The sequence below is a fragment of the Crocodylus siamensis genome, chromosome 2 (genome assembly GCF_052110815.1).
Source record: "Crocodylus siamensis isolate JL-2025a chromosome 2, ASM5211081v1, whole genome shotgun sequence".
NCBI lineage: Eukaryota > Metazoa > Chordata > Crocodylia > Crocodylidae > Crocodylus > Crocodylus siamensis.
Window position 1 is genome coordinate 74980613 of NC_143396.1, and position 22386 is coordinate 75002998.

At 41.2% G+C, this 22386-nt stretch overlaps 1 long non-coding RNA gene across 1 annotated transcript in view; it reads left to right on the forward strand.

The window, feature by feature from the left end:
* Positions 1-22386, forward strand: part of LOC149870406 (uncharacterized) — a 49468-nt gene that overhangs the window by 24788 nt on the left and 2294 nt on the right. Inside the window, exon 3 of the long non-coding RNA XR_016440445.1 lies at positions 8919-9150. This is a non-coding gene — a long non-coding RNA (uncharacterized LOC149870406). The remainder of the gene's footprint in view (positions 1-8918; positions 9151-22386) is intronic.

The following is a 22386-nucleotide window of genomic DNA, read 5'->3' on the forward strand; positions in this document are numbered from 1 at the left end:
AGCAGCCAGTATAGCTCAAGCAGCAGCATGAAAGGATTCTCATTGTCCATCCAGTATGTTTTAATACTTAAAAAAAATAAAAAATAATTATTCTCTTATAAAAATAAATATTTGCTAATATGTAAAATGTGTTTATAAAAAAGTGTGTTTTGTTTTTTGTGGGGGGTAGGGGAGGTTTGAACAAGAAAATGTCTGTCTTAGTTAATTTAAAATTAACACAAATTAGGGGGATAAATAAATGTCCTTTCAAAAAATAATTGGTGTTTCTTAGCTTCATGCTTATGTAAATACTGCACCTTATACTGAGACCACTACCAACTCTACCACCATATTTTCTTGCAAACAATGCACCCCCAAATGCAATATACAACTTATTTTTGGAAGGTAGAATATAGAGAATTTTTTGTCTGAGTCATGCCCAACTATGTGACACTGAGAAAATCATTTTGAGAGCAAAAGTGTCCTGGAAGTGTGGCATCCCAGGAGACAGTCTGGGTGAAGTAGCAAGTTCCTGGTGTGGCAGAAAGTTTCTGCTGCTTGTTGTCTCACCCAAACTGTCTCCTAGGATGCCACATTTCTGGTACACTGTATGCTCCCAGGAGGACTTACACTATGTCACACAAAGTTAGACCCCGATCCTTGGAAGGGCAGTAGCATGACTGTTAGTCCTTTACTGTAAGTAGTAGTAAAATGGCTTCTCCACTTAACACTCACCCATTTTGGGGGGGAAACAGTCTGTCTTCTATGTGAGAAAATATGTTAATTTGTGCCAGTTTTGCAGTAGTAAGGTCTTGTGACTAGCTGCAAACAAATGTTTCATTTCTCCAAGGAGAAAGCACTTGGTTCTGGGATCCTATAGACATGTATACCCATTGTCTCACTTCAAATACCTATGAAGTATTCTGGACAAAATGTGCTAGTGCTTTTCCCTGGGACATTTCTGTGTGTGTCTGTAAGTTAAATGCACCTCATTTAACTTGTTAGTAAATCATTCCAGGGACAAGCAGTCAGGCTGTGTGCTTTCCTTGGACACCTACTGGCAAAGAAGCAGAAATACAGCTTGAAAAAGGTTCATGTATAAAGGGCTGTGCTGCTCCTGCTTTGGTCCAAGTCGAATCCTGGGCCAATCAGGACTGCCTCAACTGAGACTTCTAGTTAGAGCCAACTGTGTATCAGAGAATACTGAGCAGGTCACGCGCCTCATAGTAGGTTTCAAGGAAACTCACAGGATGAATATTCTAGAAGCTTTCCTCAATGTGACAAAAAATAATTTATATTAGCTAAATTGTCCTGAAAGGATGGCAACTGGTCTGCTGCTATTCATTGGTCAATTCTCTGAGTATTAATTCTCTGAGTAATAATCACTAGGGCTGCATGAAATTTTGACAGGTGTTTCCCTGCTGTCCTCCCCTGATAAACTTATAGGCGGCTACAAGGTCTCCCCTCAGCCATCCCTTGTGAAGGCTGAAGAGATCCAGATCCAGATCCCTCAATCTCTCCTCGTAGAGTCTTTCACAGTGGCCCTCCTCTGAACCCTCTCCAGATTCTCCTTCAAGACATATTTGGATGCTTATCTTGCTGGGATCCTATGATCCCTGCTGACTTCCTGCTCCTGGGGCAGGGGACTGGACTTGATAATCCTCCAGAGTCCCTTCCAGCCCAAATGTCTATGAAATCTATGAAATGTTGAAGAGTCCATTGAACAAATCTATTCTAAAAATAAGTATTAATTATCAGCGCTCTCTTTTATAAAAGATTAGTATCAGTGCTCATATAATTAAGAAATACTTTGGTTGAATAGTTGTAGGTGCCTTACCTCATAAAATAAACACAAATTACATCAAACAAGGGCTCAGTTTCATGAATAAAATTCTTAGCCCTTTAAACTTCTTGCCTCAGTACTAAAAAAACTATTTCATGTTTAGATTCCTTGTAGATTTTAATATTTTAATATTTATTTTTTTTATCTGCCCAGTCTACAGATTGAATGATCCAGGTTACTTAAGTACAATAGCTAGTAAATCTGGGGGAAAAAGTCCAATTTACTGGTCTCATTTGATCTGCCGGTATGCCATAGCAAAACAAACAAACAAACAAAAAAAGAACTTTGGGCATTATGAGATGCACTCTTTTAATTTAGTTCAATTAAAAGTCAATCAATGGATATCAATCAGATCTAAACCTAATTTTTACATGCAGCTGATCTTAAAGTTTCCAGTTTGAAGTGTTAGAAGTCGGCTGAGGAAAAGGCAGTTTGTAACATTTCAGGAATTTTCCTTTGGGATAGAGGACATGTTAATAAACTTGAAAACTCAAAATGCATTGGAAATATGAAAGATTGATTTGTCAGGGTGTCCTATGTTCCTGACAGCTTTGGAAATGGAACATTGAGAATATTAAAATTAAGATTTAAAAATAATGGCACTGTTTAATTTCAGCTACAACATTGAACAATATAAAACACTTTTAAAATCTGAAAATATTGAACAGCAAACTTGTTTGTGAATGATAAAGACAGTGGGGAAGAAAAACCCCAAACAAAACAAAACATAACAACGCCCCCCAAACCCTTGTATATGTGTCTTCTTAATTGGTCTTATCATGGTTAGCATCTCCAGATGCTATTGTAATAGAAATAATAAATAATAGCTTGTGCTATGGAGTAAGTGTCACAGGAATGCCCAGAAATAATAAATAGCACTAGCAGCACAGAACCATGTTTCAGAATTTAATGATTAAAAAACCTAAATAGTTTTTAGCTATACTTTTTGAAAAGGAAAGTAAAAGAATGATTAGAAATAAGGCTATTTATGATGAAAGCTCTAGAACTTTAATTTAGGACAGAGTGTGTAAAACTTTTCCCATTCTAACATACTAATTTTCTTTTTTTAACCTCATTAACTAATCCAACTTATTAAATAACAGTTTTAGCACTTAAAGATACATCCAGTCCTCTAAAATATACATACAGATATTTATCTTCCATCAACAGTGCTCCCTTAACATAAGTCAAAATCCCAAAGCTTGTGTTCTTTTCTTATCTTCCTTTCACTCTCTGACAGGTGCTTTAGTTAATCAGAGTTAAGCCTTTGTGTTTCTTCATTTCTGCATAATAATTCGCCACCTCTTTTTCCCCTCAGACATATGCATAATACAAATCTCACTATCTTTTACTCATCTATGCATTTTCACTTTAAATTTGTTTGAAATTTTGTCCTAAGTTTAAACTCATAGAACTTACACTTTTCTTCAGTATTCAAAAAAGTTTCTCTAACTTTCTGGTTTGGAGCCAGGAGAAGACTCCTTTTTAGCAAATGCCAAAAAGTTCCACCAAATTTCTCAGCAAGCATCTTTTTTTCCTTCTTCCCTATGACAACTTTTCCATTGCTAAAACTTCCCAAACTTTTTGAAACCAGTCAGTGAACTTTTAGGTGTGTCCCTTCTCATCCAGGCTTTTGCAGCTGTAATTCTTGCAGAAACTAGGTGAGTGATCAATTCCTTATGACTTTTATTGTGTACAGTTCCCAGGAAGGTTCAGTAAGAACACTAAGGCCACATCCACATGAGCATGGCTGTTTGGTTCCTCAGGGACAAGTAGCAATGGCACACCTTGTGCTGTGCTACGCACACTTCGGCATGTGGCAAGTTACCCTGGAGGTGGTAGGGAAGGCTGGGGCCAGCAGTGGGAGCCTGGTTGGCAGTCTTATCTAGGGTCCTGGGGGCCTCCTGGGGCTTCAACTGCACCAATACTGCCACTTGGAGCCTGGCTAGCAGCTGGAACGCAGCTCTGGGAGGCCTAGCTTTGCTTTAAAGTCACACTTGCCGCCCGTGCATGCACTGCTCTGGTTTTTTTTCTGCATTTTTTTTTGACCCCTGGGTATCCAGGGGTCAAAAAAACCTGCTGAAAAAAAAGCAACCTGGAGCAGCACATGCATGCTACGCATGCCCTTGTAGTGCAGAGAACAGTTGATTGTGCAGTATGTGGTGCTGCAGACATGTTTGTGGTGCCACATACTGCATGGCCGGGCTCATCTAGATGTGCCCTAAGGTGCTATCTCATAGCTAGCAACCCGTTGTTTCCTTCACCATATCTCTAACCTTTTTCCAGAAGTTTGATTCTGGGACAGGTCCACCATATACGGTAGAATCCTCCCAACTGACTGCATTCCCTCTAACATTTGCCAGTTCCAGTAACATAAATACATTTTAATTTTAAGTGAGAGTGATATGTTATTGATGTAAGATTTTAAAATAATTATCTTTTCTTATCATGCAGATGGATGTGTGAGGGAGAATTTTCCAGATGGTCTTCCAATCTTCAGCACTAATTTCTGATCCAATCTCATTAGCCCATTTTCTCACAAAAAATGTTTTTTTCTCCACTATGCCTATTTAAAATTACTTTATATAACACAGATAATAGACCTGTGTGTTTCATAGGTGTCACCAATATTTTCTCAGGATCTGTTCAATTTCTACTGAGGTTTATTTTTCTTGGCAATTACAAGTATTTGACAAATGGTATTTTAACATCTCCTGTGGTGTGATGTATTTTTCGAAACCTCTAAGTACATTTTCTTTGAATAATTGTCCAAAATGTATTTTACTACTAAGTTCCCTGATATTAAAGCATTCTAATACATTATTAGGATTAAATTAAATATTATAATGTACAGGTGCTAAAGGTGACACTGGTGGCAGAGCTGTACTGCTACCCAGTGCATCTATAGGTGATAGATTGTAGAATGACTTTCAGGGAAGGTTAGCAGCAAAATAAGTAGGAGTAGTTTTGTCGAATAAGCAGTCAGGGACCAAGCAGCAGCAGTACTGCCAGGTGATGACTGCCTGCCCCTGGTGTGGGTGCAAGCAAAGCCCCTACAACACACATCTGATTGGATTGTTATTCCAGCTCACAGCCTGTAAAGGTTGCCTGCTGCTGGATTAGACTACAGAGCGGATATCCAGTTTTAAATTTTGGTCTTCATCCAAACACATCTAAAGGTGTTTTCGGAAGCTGCCAATTGACGCAATCAAAAGCTTTTTCAGCATCCAATGATAAAAAATAAATGAGGTTCATTAGTTGATTCTGCATTTAAAAAAAATCTAAAACTCTATGGCTATTATCAGTTAACTGCCTCATAAAAGTGTGTGTGTGTGTGTATTCTTCTTTGAATATTTGTCCAAAATGTATTTTACTACTACGTTCCCTGATATTAAAGCATGCTAATAAATAATTAGGATTAATTTAAATATTATAAGTTATAGGTGCTAAAGGAGACATTGGTGGCAGAGCTGTACTGCTACCCAGCCCATCCACAGGTGGTGGATAGTGGAATGACTTTCAGGGAACGTTAGCTGCGAAGTAAGCAGGGGTAACTTTGACGAATAAGCAGTTGTGGACCAATCAAAGGCAGCACCACCAGGTGATGGTGCTGTAATAACAGATTTTCATTATAAACACATGTCCAGCCCCCAGTCATGGGTCTACAATTCCTCAACAATGGAGCAGGTAAAAGAAGAGGTTAGAGTCAATGGCTGCAAAGGTGGACGATGGCTTCAAGGGAATAAGATCGCCAAATGTCTTGGCTGTTTTGCCATTGGATAAAGGTCCTATTCTGTTAAGAACTGTGTGTAAGCTGATGTGCAGCAGCTTCTCGACAGTAAAACAAGTGACACAGATGGTTTCCATAAAAACAGCTTTTCCAGCACATTTTCAAGCTCTTTGGTGACCAACTAGTAATGACAGGAGCTGGATTATGATAGTTTGAAAGCTGCTGGTCATGACCTGGCACAAAGGTGGCAGTTACCAGAAGGTCATGTAGAACTTGGACCCCCAAAGGAGGTTTTTTTCTCCCAGTTCAGCCAAGGCAAATGCTCAGGAGGAGGGCAGAGAAAGTGCTTCAAGGACATCCTCAAGGTTGACTTGAAAAAATGTAACATTGGCATCAACTCATAGGAGACTATCTTGGACCTAGGTCTACCCAAAATGGAGGAAGTGTCTGCTGCAGGGATCTCAGTACTTTGAAACCTTATGATGACAACAGAAGATAGTAAAGCAGGAGCAGCAGAAACAGAATGTTGTGCACCAGATCAAGAATCTACCACCCACCCTGTGCAGAACCATGTGCATAAGTTGCAACAGGTTATTGATTCCAGATAAGCCTCATCTGCCATCTTTGGACCCACAGATAAAACAATAATGGAGTTGTTATAATGGATAAAGTAACCATTGTCGACTTTGAGGGATTTCCAATGACAATTTACAGGTATAAGCTTAATTTCTCATATGTGTTACCCCAGGTTTTCATTGCTGTTCTCAGAAAGAGGTGAGATTGTTTATTGAATTTGGCCTGGAAGATTTCCAGGCCTGTAAGGAGGGGGTGATCATGAGGATCCTTGGCATGTCCCCCACCTTAAAGTCTAATACTCTGTGGGTAGTATCACTCACCTGCCTATTCATTATGAACTCTTTACAGCCTGTGTGTGTGTGTGTGTGTGTGTGTGTGTGTGTACATACAGAGGGTGTATAGAGGCTGTATAGAGCTCATAAGAGTTCATAATGGAAATGTGTGTGTATGTGTGTGTTGACTTGCTAAGACTTATGCAAACATTTTTGTGTCTTGATTTAATAAAGATGAAGATCTGTATGAAGCACAAGTAGATAGATCCTTATTTGGTTTCAGGATTACTACAATAGGTGCTTCTTTACAGATATCAGGAGTCTTTTTCCCCTTCAGTATCTCTGTAGCAAGGTGGTCTGATCCTTTAACTGGGTCATTTGGTCCTGGGGTAGGAGCCCAGATCCAGGTGATTAGCTGTCAATTAAAAACCCAAGGGGAGAGAGAGAAAGCAAGCAGCTTGAGATGAGGAAGGAGTAGGTTGTGGATAGGGGTAAACTGAAACCCAGCAGAGCTCACTTCTAAGAAGTGCTCTTTCCTACTCCTTGAGAACAGGCTAAAGGTTTTGTTTTGTTCATTTGTTTGGGTCAAAGGTTACAGTTTGTGTTATGGGCTCTGGCTGAGGGGCTCCTAGCCAGGTAGGAAGGCTGCAGTCACTTAAGCATACTTACAGACTTTTGTTTGGCCTGGCTGAGGTATTCCTAAGGAGACAGGTGTGTTCAGCTCACCAACCTTCTCATGTACAAGCTTCTGATAATAAGTGCACTAAAAAATTGTAAAACTCTGGAGGGGACTCACCTGGGCCTAGAAGGTTTTCCTTTTCAAGAGATTTTACTATGTTTAATATCTCTTCTGGGTTAATGTCCTCTTCTCACATCCCTTCATACTCATGTTCTAAACTAGGTAAATTTGCTTTGCTGCATGTATTTGTTTAGGATTTGCTGGATCTACAAAATAAAGACTCAGATTCACTTGCAAATGAATCACAAGTGGCTTTTGAGTTGGTTGCCAAGTCATTTGGAACTTTCCAGACAGGTGACATAATTTTTTGTCATTTTAAAAAATTTACTTGCTAATAGTTTATCCTGTCTTTATTTTCCACGGCACAATATAGCTAATTTGTATATCTAAGTGTTTTTTGGCCCTTTGTAAAGCCCCCCAGCTGAAGCCCCCCTTTGTAAAGCCCCCCAGCCCAACTGGCCTGCAGATGTTGCTGAGGGTGGCACACAGCCATCCCCTCCACCATTCCACGCCGTGCCGTGCTGCACTGCTGCTGCCGGCCACACAGCTCTGAGTACGGCTCCGCAGCAGCAGTGGGAGGCTTTGTAGGCAGTGGCCATCACCGCTGGCATGGCCCTCCAGGTAAGCGGCAGTGGCCGCTGCGTGCGAGACCCCCCACCCCCATCCCTCGCCATGGCTGCAGAGCCGGCCACAGAGCTCTGCTTCAGCTACATGCAAGCCTCCTGCTCCCCCTCCCCTGGGCAGGCAGTGGAGCGGCATGTGTGTGGCCTGCACATGGCGGGCACCACCGCACTGCGCCCTGCTTTGCTTGCCCGCAAAGCCCCCCAGCAGAGCGACACCCCTGCCCTCACCCTGCTCCCAGCTGTGGTATACTGCCTTGGACCGGCAGCACCCCCCACTCCCTCTGCCCCCCACCATCATCCCCAGCCCTGCCCCACAGCCCCGCTTACCTCTAGGCACAAAGGGCAGAGGGTGAGTCTGAGCCCGAGCTCAGGTTTTTCTGCCTTAGAGGTTCAGGCCACGCCCTCCCCCCTCTCCCTTCTTCTCCAGGCAGGGCTGGGGGTTTCCCGCCCTTTCTGCAATCGGCTCTTGCAGGGAGGAGCTGTGCCAGGCTGCAAGAGCTCATTGCAAAAGCAGAGAATCCACGGATTTCTCGGCTAAACAGAGAAATCTGCGTTTTCTCTGATAAAAACAGGGAATCTGTGGTTTTCTCCATTTTTCCATATAAAACAGAAAACACAGATCCCTGGTAATTGGTAAGTGACATTGGCTATTTAGTTGTTCACCTAACTGCTTAAACAAGTCTTAGTGCTGCATGGAAAGACCCCTGTTTTTTGGGTTTTTCTGCACTCCATGAATAATTAAACAACTGACATCCACGCTGAAATTAGGACTCCATGAGATGCAGCTCTTACAGGTGTTTCATAATATGTGGCTGGAGTTGTTTAATTTCAAATACATGGTTGGATCAGACAATCTCATTAATTAAAATTTAATTTTCATTTAGTGTTTTGCTCATAGAGTTCAGGAATCCATAAGAGTAAATATAATGCTGTTATGGAATATATACTTTAATATATGTTAGAAAATGCATATTTTATTTATAAACTAACATCAACATTTTTTTTTTTGTATTTATTTTTGTGACTTGCACTTTCAAGCAAATTGACCGACTGCTTGTTATTTTTTAGATTCTCATTGGAAATCATTGCTATATTGAAACTGTAATTACTACTGGATTGATTCTGTGGTTAATATTGTTCTGGTACCTTTGTGCAGCATATTGCAAGCTGGACCTCTGCCCTGATATGACGTCTTAGGTGTGAAGACTACCTGAATTCTTGAAAAACAGCTCCACTATCTGCTTTGATGGACCCCACTCCAACCTCCCGTGTACAATGTGAAAGAAGCTTTCTGCAAACACAGTTCCTTTCTGGTTTACAAGACTACACGAACATCAGAGAGATAGAAAGGATCTTAAAGGAGCCACATGATTGGAAGAGTATCACAAGTAAGCCCATGTGAATAGGGAAGTATTCGATTCAGATTTGGACTTGGATTTGGATTTGGCCGATTCAGAGGACAGTGATTTGATTTGGAGATTCAGATCACTGTCCTCAATTGATTTGGCTCAATCAGCTTCAGAAGATTTGGTGATGATTTAGAGAGGTTTGGTAATTCTGATCATTTGGGGAGAGGCAGGCACAGCTGGGTGGCTACAGGTTCTTCCATGGCTCCTCCAACTGTGCCTGCCTCTCCCCGGGTGGGCGGAGCCATGGGAGAAGCCCCCATGGCTTTCCTGCCCAACCCCATCCCCTGCCTGGTCCCAGCCTCCTGGCACATCCTACATTTTATTATTAATCCCGTTCCTAAGATGCCCCTTACAACACCACCACCACTTGTAGTATGGTCTCATAATCATACAATTCAGTACTGACAGAATGTAGGCAGTTAGTCTCTACGTTCTGCCTGACTTCAGACAGCCAATTGACACCGCTAACTACCTCCAGGTTCAATGTTAGAAGTAATTAATTCATTTTTTATCTATTTACACAAAAAGTTATAACAATAGTAAATTATTGCTAAAAAGAGGAACCGTGTTACAGTCCTTATCTCACAAAGCAAAATTAAAAAACAAGTTTTTTCAATGAGGGGACGAAGATATTCAGTTTCTTGAAAGATCCAGCAAAATGCACACAACAGAAGTTGGATTTGTTGCACAGTTAAGGATATTTGGTACCAGTAACCAAGAATGATAGAAAAGTAGGGCTGGAAGTGACTTCTGGAGGTCATCCAGTCCAACCCCAGATCTGTGGCAGTATCAGCCCTATCCAAACCATCCTATACTACACAATCAAACCTGTCATACAACTACAAGACATAGCACTGACAGGTAAAGCAGAGCAACAAAGGCTATCAGTACCCTACTACTCTAAGGATTATTAAAATAAATGTCAGAGATCTAAGGAGGAGATCTTCCCCTCCAGCCCTCATACAGTCCATACCCTTCTGACCACTGGGTAAAATTCCTTCCTGACTCCAAATGTAGCAATCTATCTGAGTCTGAGCATTGGTTTGTGACCCACTGGGTGCATTTACACATGTCCCTACAGCACCTTTGTTACTGCACTTTAGTACTTGGAAGTACTAAATGATCGTGTGGTAACAGCAGGTACTACACCATGTACAATGCATGGTTATTCTTAGCTGCTACATCACCACAGCAACACTCTATAATGAGGGAGCCTGTTGCTATGGTGATGTAGCTATGGTATCATGGTTCTTGCCCGTGGACATTACATTGCCGTAGGATGTTGCTATGGCAACGTAGCATCCCATGTAGACACACCCATTAGCCAGGAGTCTTTGGGTTTTAGTCCCAGTAGTAACATTGGCAACCCGCAGTCAAAATTGCCAGCCATGGCCACAGGTAACAGCTAATACTTTGAGGAAGGTAGGGATTCCCTTCCACCTTTTTTCCCCCCTCCCAAGTTCTTACATATATAACAACAGGAGGGAAAAAGAAATTTCTTCCCAGGCCCATGTGTCAACCAGCAAAACACAGAAGCATGGGAAATACCCATAGTAGAACATAGACGTATCTACTTCTAGATTATACCTAACCAAAGCCTGTCCAACCTCTCCTTGAACACCTTCGGTGATTGAGATTCTACATTTTCCCTAAGCAGTCTATTCCTTGCTTCACTGTTCTAACAATGAAGAAGTTTTTTCTGGATATTTAATTTAAATCTACTTTGCTGCAACTGCAAGGCACTGGTCTGCATCCTGCTCTTTGCGGGAAGAAAGAAATGGTATTTTCTCTTTTCTGTATGGAAACCCTTCAGATATTTGTATACTGCTATCGTGTCCCCTCTTAAGTATCTTTCCTGCAAGCGGAACATGCCTACTTCCTTTAAGCTCTCATCATAATTTGCCTTCAAGCCCTTTATCATTTTTGCTCTGCTTCTAGCCTCTCTCTAGCTTAATGCTATTTCTGAAATGTGGAACCTAAAACTACACACAATACTCTAGATGAGGCCTAACTAGTGACAATAAAGAAGCCTGGTCTTGCACCTTATTCTTCTATTAATTCAGACCCAAATTGCATTTAGGTTCTTGTGAAGCTGTGTCATACTGTAGACACATTTTGAGTTTGTCATCTACCAAGACTCTTCGATCCTTCTCTGTACTGCTGTCATCCAGCCAAGTGTCATCCATTTTGATGCAGACTGGATCTGTAAACCATTCTAAAGCAAAAGGAATAGAAAGTGTGAGTTGCAGATTCCAAAAATGTCACATCTTAAAACACTGAAATTGAAACTTTTCTTTAAAAACTTCAGAATTTGTATCACTTTTTTCCAATTTCTGTTAGTTTAACAGTATCATAATTGACTGAAATCATTGAGAATTAGATGTGAAATAAAAAACTGCAGACTTCTGTACTTCATTATATTTTGGTTAGACATAGTTCTTTTCTTCCATTGTTAAAATGTACATATATATTTTTTATTATCAGTTGTCAGATGCCATGCAACAGTTGGTTTAAAAATAGGTTGGAAATAGGTCATATTGTTAGCCTCTCTCCTACAGCTGAACTGAATTCACAGTAGGTAAAGCAAAGCCTGTTATTTGCCTTTAGTCATTTGGCCTATAAGCCACAGTTGTTATACATTTCTGACTTTATCATTATTGGATACTGCATAAAAGCTGCTCTCTCATTCACTGAGTCAATAGTTTCCTCCCAGCTCATGTCCAAAATCTTTTATACATGTATTTTAAGTGCCCAGCCTATTTCTGTGGACTTGTTTCAGGAACTAGTTCTCAACAGGATGAAAAAAGATAAGGTTGGATAGATTAAAATGTTCCTTTTGAGATCTCATGACACCTTTCTTTTATGAGCAGCCTTCATAGTTCAAAGACACTTTTTTTCTTATGGAACAAAGTAACTGTTCTCTCCTATCAGGCAACTAGAGCTGCACTAAGCCTTTGCAAGTTTAGCTGGAAAGGAGTTTCTGAATTTGATTTATTTTGTGTGTGTTTATGCTATTTTCTATAGGTTTACAAGCCACTCATATTTGAAAAGCCACAGTCTGACCCCATTGTGAATCCTAGGCAGTAGGTTCATCCTCTCTCATACGAACCTATCAGATTTCAATATTTTAATCAGGACTAGGCCAGAGGGGGCGACAAAATATTTTTGACTTCCAGAGAACAATTCTCCTCTTGTATAACTTGGATATAAACAGAATAGACAAGAGACGTACAGAAGCCAGGGTGCTCACATTACATGGTGAGGACCAAATTCCATTTTTACTTGTAGGCCATGGGTGAAGTTGCAAATCTTACATTCCTAGAAGAAACCCCATGAAAGTCAAGATGATAATTGCACAAGGAACAAGGGGAAATAAAACATATATTTTATGGGGATTTAGTATATTTTAAAAATGCTTAAAGGGTTTTATCTTTGACTTTATAAATGCCCAGATTATAATAGCTGAGTACTTGAAACATAGTTATGAAAACTTCTATTTCCATGAATTTTCCGATGCGTGCTTTGGAAGGCTATCAGTGAGTCAGGGACACAAGAGAATACCATTTTCTCCCATGTGACCTATCTAAACTCAAGTCTAACCAGAAATACACAAGAAAAAAATAATATCAAATTTAATGGATAAGCAAAAATTTTCCTAAAAAGCTTTGTACCGTTCAGAAGCAAGCAAGCAAGCAAAAAAACCCACTTCTATAGTACTGCAGGTATACAAATCAAACTCAGAAACAAAGTTGATTTTGCTGTTCAGGTTAAACATGTACAAGCATACTGGAAGTCTGACAAATGCACAATCATTTAAAATCACAATAATGTGATTTTTGGGGGGGTGTTCATATATATTATAATTTTAAGTATATCTTTGGAAATTATTGCAAATGATCACACCTAGAAACCATCCCAAAACAGAAGTTTTGGTTTTAGGAGTATATATTGATTTTTTTTGGTTACATTTTGTTATCCTGTAACCTATTAATAATACAGTAAAACATGCTGAAATATTCATAATACTGTACAAGTACAATAAAAGGTGGTTATGAATGGAAAAGTGGTTATAGACAATTCTCTTCAGCTGCTGGAGACAACATAAGGAATAATGGGTTAAACTGCAGTAAAGAAAATTTAGACTGGAAAATATTAGAAAGAACTTCCTAAGCACAGGAACAGATGAATGAAAACACTGGTGTTCAACCCCTGACCCATGGGCTATATCCAATGTGTGAGGCCATGTCATCTGTCCTACAAGGCATCCCAGAGGTCCATAAGATTGGTAGGTACAGCACTAATTGCTGCAGCTTCCAGAGCCATGAAACTTATGGACCTGTGGGGAACCCTGTAGGTCAGATGACATGGCTCCATGTTCCAGATCATGCTTGTGCACAGGGTCACTCTTTTGATGGATCTGGTGTGTAGAGCCTGTGTGGTGATCCAGATGGCAGGAAAAATAGCAAATGTAATCAGTCAGGTTGGCTTTGCAGAGAACTCTTCAGTGAGCTTAAACACAAAGAGGAATCTTACAAGAAGTGGAAGCTTGGACAAATAACTTGGGAGGAGTATACAAATTTTGCTTGGGTATGCAGAGATAAAGTCAGGAAGTCCAAAGCGCAATTTGAGTTGCTGCTAGCAAGGGACATGAAGGGTAACAAGAATGGTTTGTACAAGTATATTAGCAACTAAAGAAAAGTCAAGGAAAGTGTGGGTCCCTTGCTGAATGAGGAAGGCAAACTAGTAACAGATGATGAGGAAAAAGCTGAAGTACTCAATGCTTTTTTTACCTTGGTTTTCATAGGCATGGCCACCTCCCAGGCTACTGCACCCCGCAGCACAGTCTGAGGAGGTAATCAGACTTCAGTGGTGAAAGAAACAGGTGCGAGACTATTTAGAAAAGCTAGACATGTATAAGTCCATGGGTCCATGCAATGAGTCCAAGGGTGCTGAGGGAGTTGGTGGATGTGACGGTAGAGCCAATGGCCATTATTTTTGAAAACTCATGGTGATCAGGGGAGGTCCCAAATGACTGGAAAGGGCAAATATAGTGCCCATCTTTAAGAAAAGGAAGAAGGGGGATCCATGGAACCACAAACCAGTCAGCTTCACCTCAGTCCCCAGAAAAATCATGCCGCAGATCCTCAAAAAATCCATTTCTAAGTACTTGGAGGAGAAAAAGGCGATTAGGAAAAGTCAGCATGGATTCAGCAAGGGGAAGTCATGCCTGACCAACCTGATTGGCTTCTGAGATAACAGGCTCTGTGGATGCAGGAAAAGCTGGACATGCTATACCTTGATTTTAGCAAGGTGTTGATACCATCTCCCACAACATTCTTGCAAGCAAGCTGAAGTATGGGTTGGATGAATGAACTGTAAGGTGGATAGAAAGCTGCTGGACTGTCAGGCTCAACAGGTAGTAATCAATGGATTGATGTCTAGTTGGCAGCTGGTGTGAAGTGGAGTGCCCAAGGTTTCAGTCTGGGGGCTGGCTTTGTTCAATATCTTTATTAATGACCTGGAAGATTGGATGGATTGCCCCCTCAGCAAGTTTGCAGGTGACACCAAGCTGGGAGGCATAGTAGATAAGCTGGAGGATGGGGCTAGAATTCATAGTAACCTAGACAAATTGGAGGATTTGACCAAAAGAAATCTCATGAGTTTCAACAGGAACAAATGCAAAGTCCTGCACTTATGATGGAAGAATCCCATGCACAACTACAGGCTTGGGATCAACTGGCTAAGTAGCAGCTCTGCAGAAAGGGACCTGTGGGTTACAGTGGACAATAAGATAGATATAACTCAGCAGTGTGCCCTTGTTGCCAAGAAGGATAACAGCATACTGAGCTGCATTAGTAGGAGAATTGCCAACAGATATGGGGAAGTAATTATTCTGCTCTGTTCTGCACTGGGGAGGCCACACTGGTAAGGCTCCCAAAACTGGAGTACTGTGTCCAGTTTTTGGTCCCTTACTATAGAAAGGATGTGGACAAGTTGGAGTAAGTCCAACAGGAGGCAACAAAAGTGGTTCAGGGGCTGGGGCACAAGACTTATAAAGAGAGGTGGAGGGAACCGGGTTTATTTAGTTTGCAGAAAAGAAGACTGAGAGGGGATTTGATAGGAGCCTTTAACTACTTGAAGTGCGGTTCCAGAGAGGATGGAGCTAGACCAGGGGTAGCCAACCTGTGACTCCAGAGCCAAATGCTTCTAAATGGAAGCTGGTCACTATGTGCTTTGACAAAGATTCAAGGAGATGCATACTAACTTGTGAATTGCTGCATTTGGCTCTGGAGCCACAGGTTGGCCACCCCTGAACTAGATTGTTTTTAGTGGTGACAGATGATGGAACAAGGAGCAATGGTCTCAAGTTGCAGCAAAGGAGGTTTAGGTTGGATATTAGGAAAAACCTTCTCGCTAAGGGGGTGGTGAAGCACTAAAACAGGTTATCTAGAGAGGTGGTGGAATGTCGATCCCTGGAGGTTTTTAAGGCCCAGCTTGGCAACGCCTTAGCTGGGATGATCTAGCTGGGGATGGTCCTGTTTTGAGCAGGAGGTTGGACTAGATAACTTCCTGAGGTCCCTTCCAGCCCTAATTTTGTATGATTATATGATTGTACCTGTGGACCTTCACTGCACACTGACCTCATGCTGAATGACCAACCCTGGCCATGGAATCCAGCATGCAGACTCATCCTGTGCTGTTTATTTAGCCCCTTGGAAGGTTTTAAGAGCAAATTAGACAAATACTTTGACAAGACTGTTTAAAGAGTCATAATCATGCCTTAAGCAGCAGGTTGGACTAGATAACATCAGAGGCCCCTTCCAAATCAATTTTTCTTGCAAGCATGGTTCAGGTCACTAGTGAAAAATTTTAAATATTAAATTGAATCTACAGGAACACCCACTGCAAACATCCACTTGACAGGCCTTTCTAGTTTTACAGTGATCCATAAATAACTATTATTGGAGCAGAGTTTAGCAATCAGTTTTTCCCTCACTTTATGGTGATTTTTATCTAGACCATATTTTTCAAGTTTGCTTATGAGAATGTAATGTAAAAAGTCTTTATAAAGTAAAGGTGGATCATATCAATTGTTTCTACCTTAGCACTAAGCTAGTTACCCTGCCAATGAAGCAAACTGTTTTTGCATGATTTGTTCTTGAGGAATCCAGACTGTCAGTTGCTTTTCATGTTATCAATGTGTAGATCCTTTCATAGTAATTAGGCATGTCTATATGAGATGCTTATCTGAGCAGTAGTGTAATTTACTGTGCAGTAAGCACATGTGTCTACACATGCACACACTTCCTGTGCAGTAAAAATTAGGAGCTGTAATTAGTTACTGTGCAGTTATGCACATGTAGACATGACCCTTGGAGCAAGTTTGCTCCTGGGTCAACTCTACCACTAAGAGGCTGACCTGAGGCTAGACCCAGGGTTCCAGCCTGGGAACCTCTCCTGCCCCAGAGCTGGGCTGCTTCTATGGCAGCCTTTGTCTCAGGCATTTAAAAACCTGCAGGTACTCAGAGCACACCAGCGGTCTGAGGCCATGTCTCTGTGTCCCCCTGGGCAGGTCACAGGACAGCTGCCCTAGCCTGCCTGCACCCCAGCACTGCTGCCTGGCACTGCACTGTCATGCATTTGCCAGGCCCATGCTGTCCATGTTGAAAACTGTTCAAGGCAGTAATAATTATTAATTATTACTGCTGTGTAATTTAGTCACTCAGCATCTCTGTTCCCTGACTGATTGAATGAATTTACTGTAGATGAATGGGTCACAATCCAATTCATTAGGTCATTTAATTCTCTTGGGGGGGAAGGGGAACTTTATAGAACTCAGAGGAGTAAAGCCATCAAGATTAGATAATATTTATGACATTAACCTCTTTTTCATTCTCAACCACAGAAGTCAAGACCTTTCTGGTGTTTTGTTATTAGGTAATTAGGCTTGCATAATATTTGGATTAGATTTCAAATCAATTTTTGTCTTATCATTTTCACAGAAAGTACTTTCATTTGGTGGGAGAAGTCCCAGCAACAAAGGGTATTTCACATTTCTGTTTTCTTGAATTACTTTGATTCCTGACTTTTTTTATGTGGTTCTAGCTGTGAAAGGTGTTACAGGAGGTTTTCATTTCTCGGTCAGGATGTTACTTCATTGCTTCTGCTGTGTGTTGCTGTTCAAAGGCCAATGCTCCATTCCCAGATTTGGTACCTCCAGGATGGATGGTCACAAGTGATTTGCTCCCACAACTCTGCTTTGAAACCAAAACTCTTTAGGGACACCTTGAGGATGTCCTTGTACCACTTACTTGGTGCACTGGGAAAGTGTACTCCATTTGACAATTCGCCATAGAAAACTTTCTCTGGCAGGCAAGTGTAAGGCATTCCTGAGAGGTGGCCAGCCCATCTTAGCTGTGCCAGTTTCAACAGGTCATCATCATCTTAGAAGGCGTCTGACAACATAGCCATGCTGAAAAGGGTAGGTATGAGCACACAGCTGTACTTGACGCCATTTGTGATCGGAAAGGAGTCAGAGCATTTGCCATTCACAAAGATGCATGACATCATGCCATTGTGGAACTGTCAAACCATACTGATAAATTTTTCGGGGCATCTGTACCTCTTCATGATTTCCCAGAGGCCTTTGCAGTTCACCGTGTTGAAGGCTTTGATTAGATTAACAAATGTGAGGAGAAGGTTGATGTTCTGTTCCTGGCACTTTTCTTGAAGTTCTGGGCTACAAATACTATGTCAGTGGCTCCACATGCTTCTCTGAAGCCACTTTGACTCTAGGGAAGTAGGTTGTTTAGATGGTCAGTCAGCTGGCTGAGGAGGGCTCTCATGACTATCTTTCTAGTAGTTGAGAGGAGGAAGATGCCCCTGTCATTGTCACGGAGTTGGCAATTTCCCTTCCTCTTGTACAGATGGATGATGGAGGCATCCTTGAATTCTTGGGGGAATACCTCCTGTGACTACATACTGCAGAAGATCTTGGTTAGTTTCTCTTTCTTATATACATTTGTATGCATTAGTCACTGCGGTGGGGGGGAGGAGAGGAGGCTGTTAAAGCTGCCTTAATAGGTAAGATTTATGGGGACAGTTGGAAAGAAAGCAGGAGGCTATATGACTGTTACCTGGTGAGGATAGCATTCTTCTAGGTTCTGGGTCTTGATTTTCTTTAGTTTTAGCCAATGTCTGTCAAATGATAAAAAGACATAACCAGTCCTAACAGAGGATGAGTGTGTACCTTATACTATCCATCTTCCTAGAGTTGGGTGCCCAGTAAGGCTTGCATGGAGGCACATCCTTCTACACAGATTTCACAGCCCAGAACCCACTCCTGAAGGTGTGATTGGATGTTCAAAATGGCCTTATGGTTTCAGTGCTCACCTAAGACGTGGTAGACCCATGTTTAATTCCTTCCTTTGCCTTATAAAATTAAACCAATTTTAGGGAAGTGTTCTAATTGTCATTCTAATCCTCCCTCCTCTTGCAACTGTCCCAGTGTCTAGAAAGGAACTCAGATTTTAGTAGACCAGAGAGAAGAAGCAAAATAGGATAGTTTGAACAGGAACAGGAAGGGTGGAGGGTAGCCTTGGAGGTAGGAGATTAGGTTACCTCTCAAATTAAGGGATAAAACTGAACCCTGTCTCTCCAACATCCATATGAATGTACTGACTCCTAGGCTGTTGTGTAAAGAGGGTATCACCACCTTCTTCTCTGGCTATTTTAAAATAAAATGAAAACTGCCACTGATTTTTGTATAGAGTCTAATCCAGTAGGCATGAGAAATACTTTCAGAGTGTGTCTACCTGAGTGAGATCTTAATGGAAGATAGATGGATGAGCAGCACATTCTAGATCCAGTGCAGCTTAGGTGTGTGCAAGCTGCCAAGATGCTTATCCCTGTCAGGACTAAGGCACTTCTGGACAAGTATAGAAACAGAACATTCAGTATTAAAGGTTTAATGTAGACTATTAAGGTGCTAAGGAGTTTAGGTACTTCCAGCTCATTTAACTGGAAGATTTCATGATTGCAAATTTTGTTTTAGATACACAAATTAAACCTGAGTCCCTTTGGGATGTGTCTCTCTGACCTACATCCATATCCAGCAATATTTAGCAATTGCATGTTGTCACAGTGGGTATAGATAGGTAGGTGGGGAGAAAACCAATGATACAAAAATACTCGGTTAGAAAATAACAGAATTTTGGAGTGCCAATTATTTATACCTAGTAGATAGGCATGAGGTAGACATCAGAGGAGAATGTGTAGGAGGTGAAGAGAAAGACATTAAAAACTACTGAAACAGGAATGATATTGGTAATGTCAAAGTTTATTCAGTGATATTGAGAAAAGGATTCTAATTATGATATGTTGTGAATTTAAAGAGGATCTTGATTTTTTTTTTCAGAAATATCTAGCTGTTGAACTTATTTCACATAGACACAGGTTAATTTGAAACATACTAAAATATAGGAAGCTCCTGGCTATAATAGGGATCACTAAGCAGAGTGGTTCAGCTGCATCATTTTCATGCAAGTGATTATTGTAGTAGACTTTCAGAAATGGCATTGAATGTTGCCTTGAATATAACATAATCAATTAAGAATTTGATTTGAATATAAAACTTGTTAACAAACCTAATCTGTGCTGTGTACAGCCTACAATTTCCATTCCCTGTAATAATGGCCTGTTCTGCTTTTTATTGGAATACTCTGAGCTTGATCTGTTACAGCTTCATGCAAGCTTCTGAAAGGTAATATAACTTTGAAATGGTGGTGTGCATTTTTATAAAGAGCTTACCAGTTTTTGGATATTTTTGGTCAGGCATTAAACACAGATTGTTTTGTTTTAAAATAATGAGATTGTAAATTGATGTCACCCTTATGTCCATGCATAGTAGTTTAAGAGGAAAGTAGTCAAACATAGATAAGTAAAAAGCTCATAGAGAGAACAGATCCATCAGTAAATATAGGCATGTTATTAGGACCCAAGAAGCTAAATTTTTAGCAGTATTAGAAAATAAAAGCAATATTATTATCAGTCCTAATGTAGATTAAAACAATGTGGCTCCAGTAGACTGGTGATAGAAGGGAAAAGTAAACTTACAGCACCATAACTCAGCCAACCCCTGATTCTTCCTTCTTTGAGTCTTCTCTAACTTCTCCTATCACTGCTACAGGTCCCTCCTGCACCAACTCCATGGTCTCCAGAGACCCCCCCCCTTCCCTGCACGGGTATGAACTAACCCTGCCCAGCCCCTTGCATTCCTACTCCCTGTATTTGCCTCTCCCCTCTTATGGAGCCTACCTGGACCACCAGACCATGTTCTTGCCAAGGCAGGGGTGGTGTCTCAGGTCTTAGTGGGGCAGGATTGTCACAGTTTTTGGAAAGGAGGAGTTAGGGTCTAGCAGATTGTCCCTGCCTCCTTCTGCTCCAGAACTTCAGGCAGCCCATCTCACACCACATTGCATGGACATGGACTGAACTACCCTTGCTACCCCAGAGACAACAACTTACCCCCCCTGCCATGAACAGACATAGATAGCCCCCAGCTTTCCCCCTGCATTGCTGCTCCTTCATGACCATTGCTATTGTGGTTCATATCCAAGTGTGCCTTTAACTGAATAACTTTCAGTGGCCCTAGATAAAAAAAAGTCTTTATTATGAAGAGTCCACATACTTCAAAATTGATCTGTGGCATGATTCATATTTTCATAAAAAATCACCAGGTCCTTTTTTGAGTTACAACTTGTGTGGAATGTAACCTTGATTACTTGGCTCTTGTTCATTTTGTAAAATAATTCCATTTAAGAAAAGTAACCTTTGATAAATTTCTGCTGAGTTTCCCAGAAGACTTAGAGCACTGGTGAGTCCCTTAATGGCAAAGGAAGAAAGTTATATAGTAGATGCATGAGGGCGAAGATGCATTGATATGATGCCTTAAATTTTGATGCATATGCTGAGCTCTTGAAATCTATATGATATACACTGGATTCATGAAAATATCATCTCTTCTCAAAAGCCCTAACATTCTTTGGCAGAGGGAATGACTAACTAAGCTAATAGGTCTATTCTTGTTCTAATATTCATGTTTTCTGTGGGTGAATCTATATGCTGCTGGATGGGTTTACTCTGGAGTAATTTACTCTGAAGTAAACCCACCCTGGGCAGGTGTCTACACGTGTGTGCATTTAGGAGAAGATTTTCTCCCACCCTGCTCTGCTCCCCTGCAGCAGCCATAAGGAGCTCCAGGCTCCCCCATGGAACTAATCTAGCAGCTGGCAGAGAGCACGGAGCCAGGAAACAGCAGTCTCCTAGTGGGGCTAGGAGATTGCTCTCTGCCCCAGGGAGCTCCCTGCTGCTGGGGTAAGCTCCGGTGGTGGAAGCCAGACAGGGTCAATGTCCCTCTGCCCTGGTAGCAGAGAGCAATCTCCCAACCCCCACTCTGATCACAGAGTAGGGGCTGGGAGCTCCCCACTTCTGGGGTAGGGGGGCATTGTCCCCACCCAGAGTCCACCACCACAAGAACCTGCCCTGGAAGCAGAGAGCTCCCAGAGCCAGGGAGCAATCTCCTGCCTCCTGCGAGTTGGCCATCTATGCATGCCTTATTGCACAGTAACTACTTGGCAGTAAATTTGCTACCTACACTTGCACTTGCAGGTAGCAAATTAACTACCAAACAGAGCAAAGTACTGTGCAATAAATATCTGCACATGTAGATGGTGATGCTTCCTGCAAAGTAATTTGCTCTAGTGCATGTCTTGTAGATGTGTGTTTTGTAGGTGTGCCTTGTATAAACGTATTTTTACAGTTACCTTTTCATTCTGAATCTCCATTATTATCCATATTTTGTACCTGATAATAAAACAAAAGCCTGGAATCAAAACAGTTATATGATCTGTTTCTTCTAAAGAACTATTCCAAGAGATGAATTCCTCTGTTTTCTGGGCTATAGCCTTTTCTCCCACTTTTCTTGTACCTGCACTCTGTGTTTTCCAGGGTATTTAGATATGTAGGGACTACTTCTCCACTACCTTATACCATGTATATCTATTTACATGTATGCAAAATAAATGCAACGTATTACCTAATTAGAATGCTGGCATTTTAACATTTTTCTAAACCCTAAGTAAAATCCAGGAGGCTAGGGAATCAGGTGTTAAGTTCCTGGGGATAAGACATAGTCTTCCAATATGTCTTTGAAGT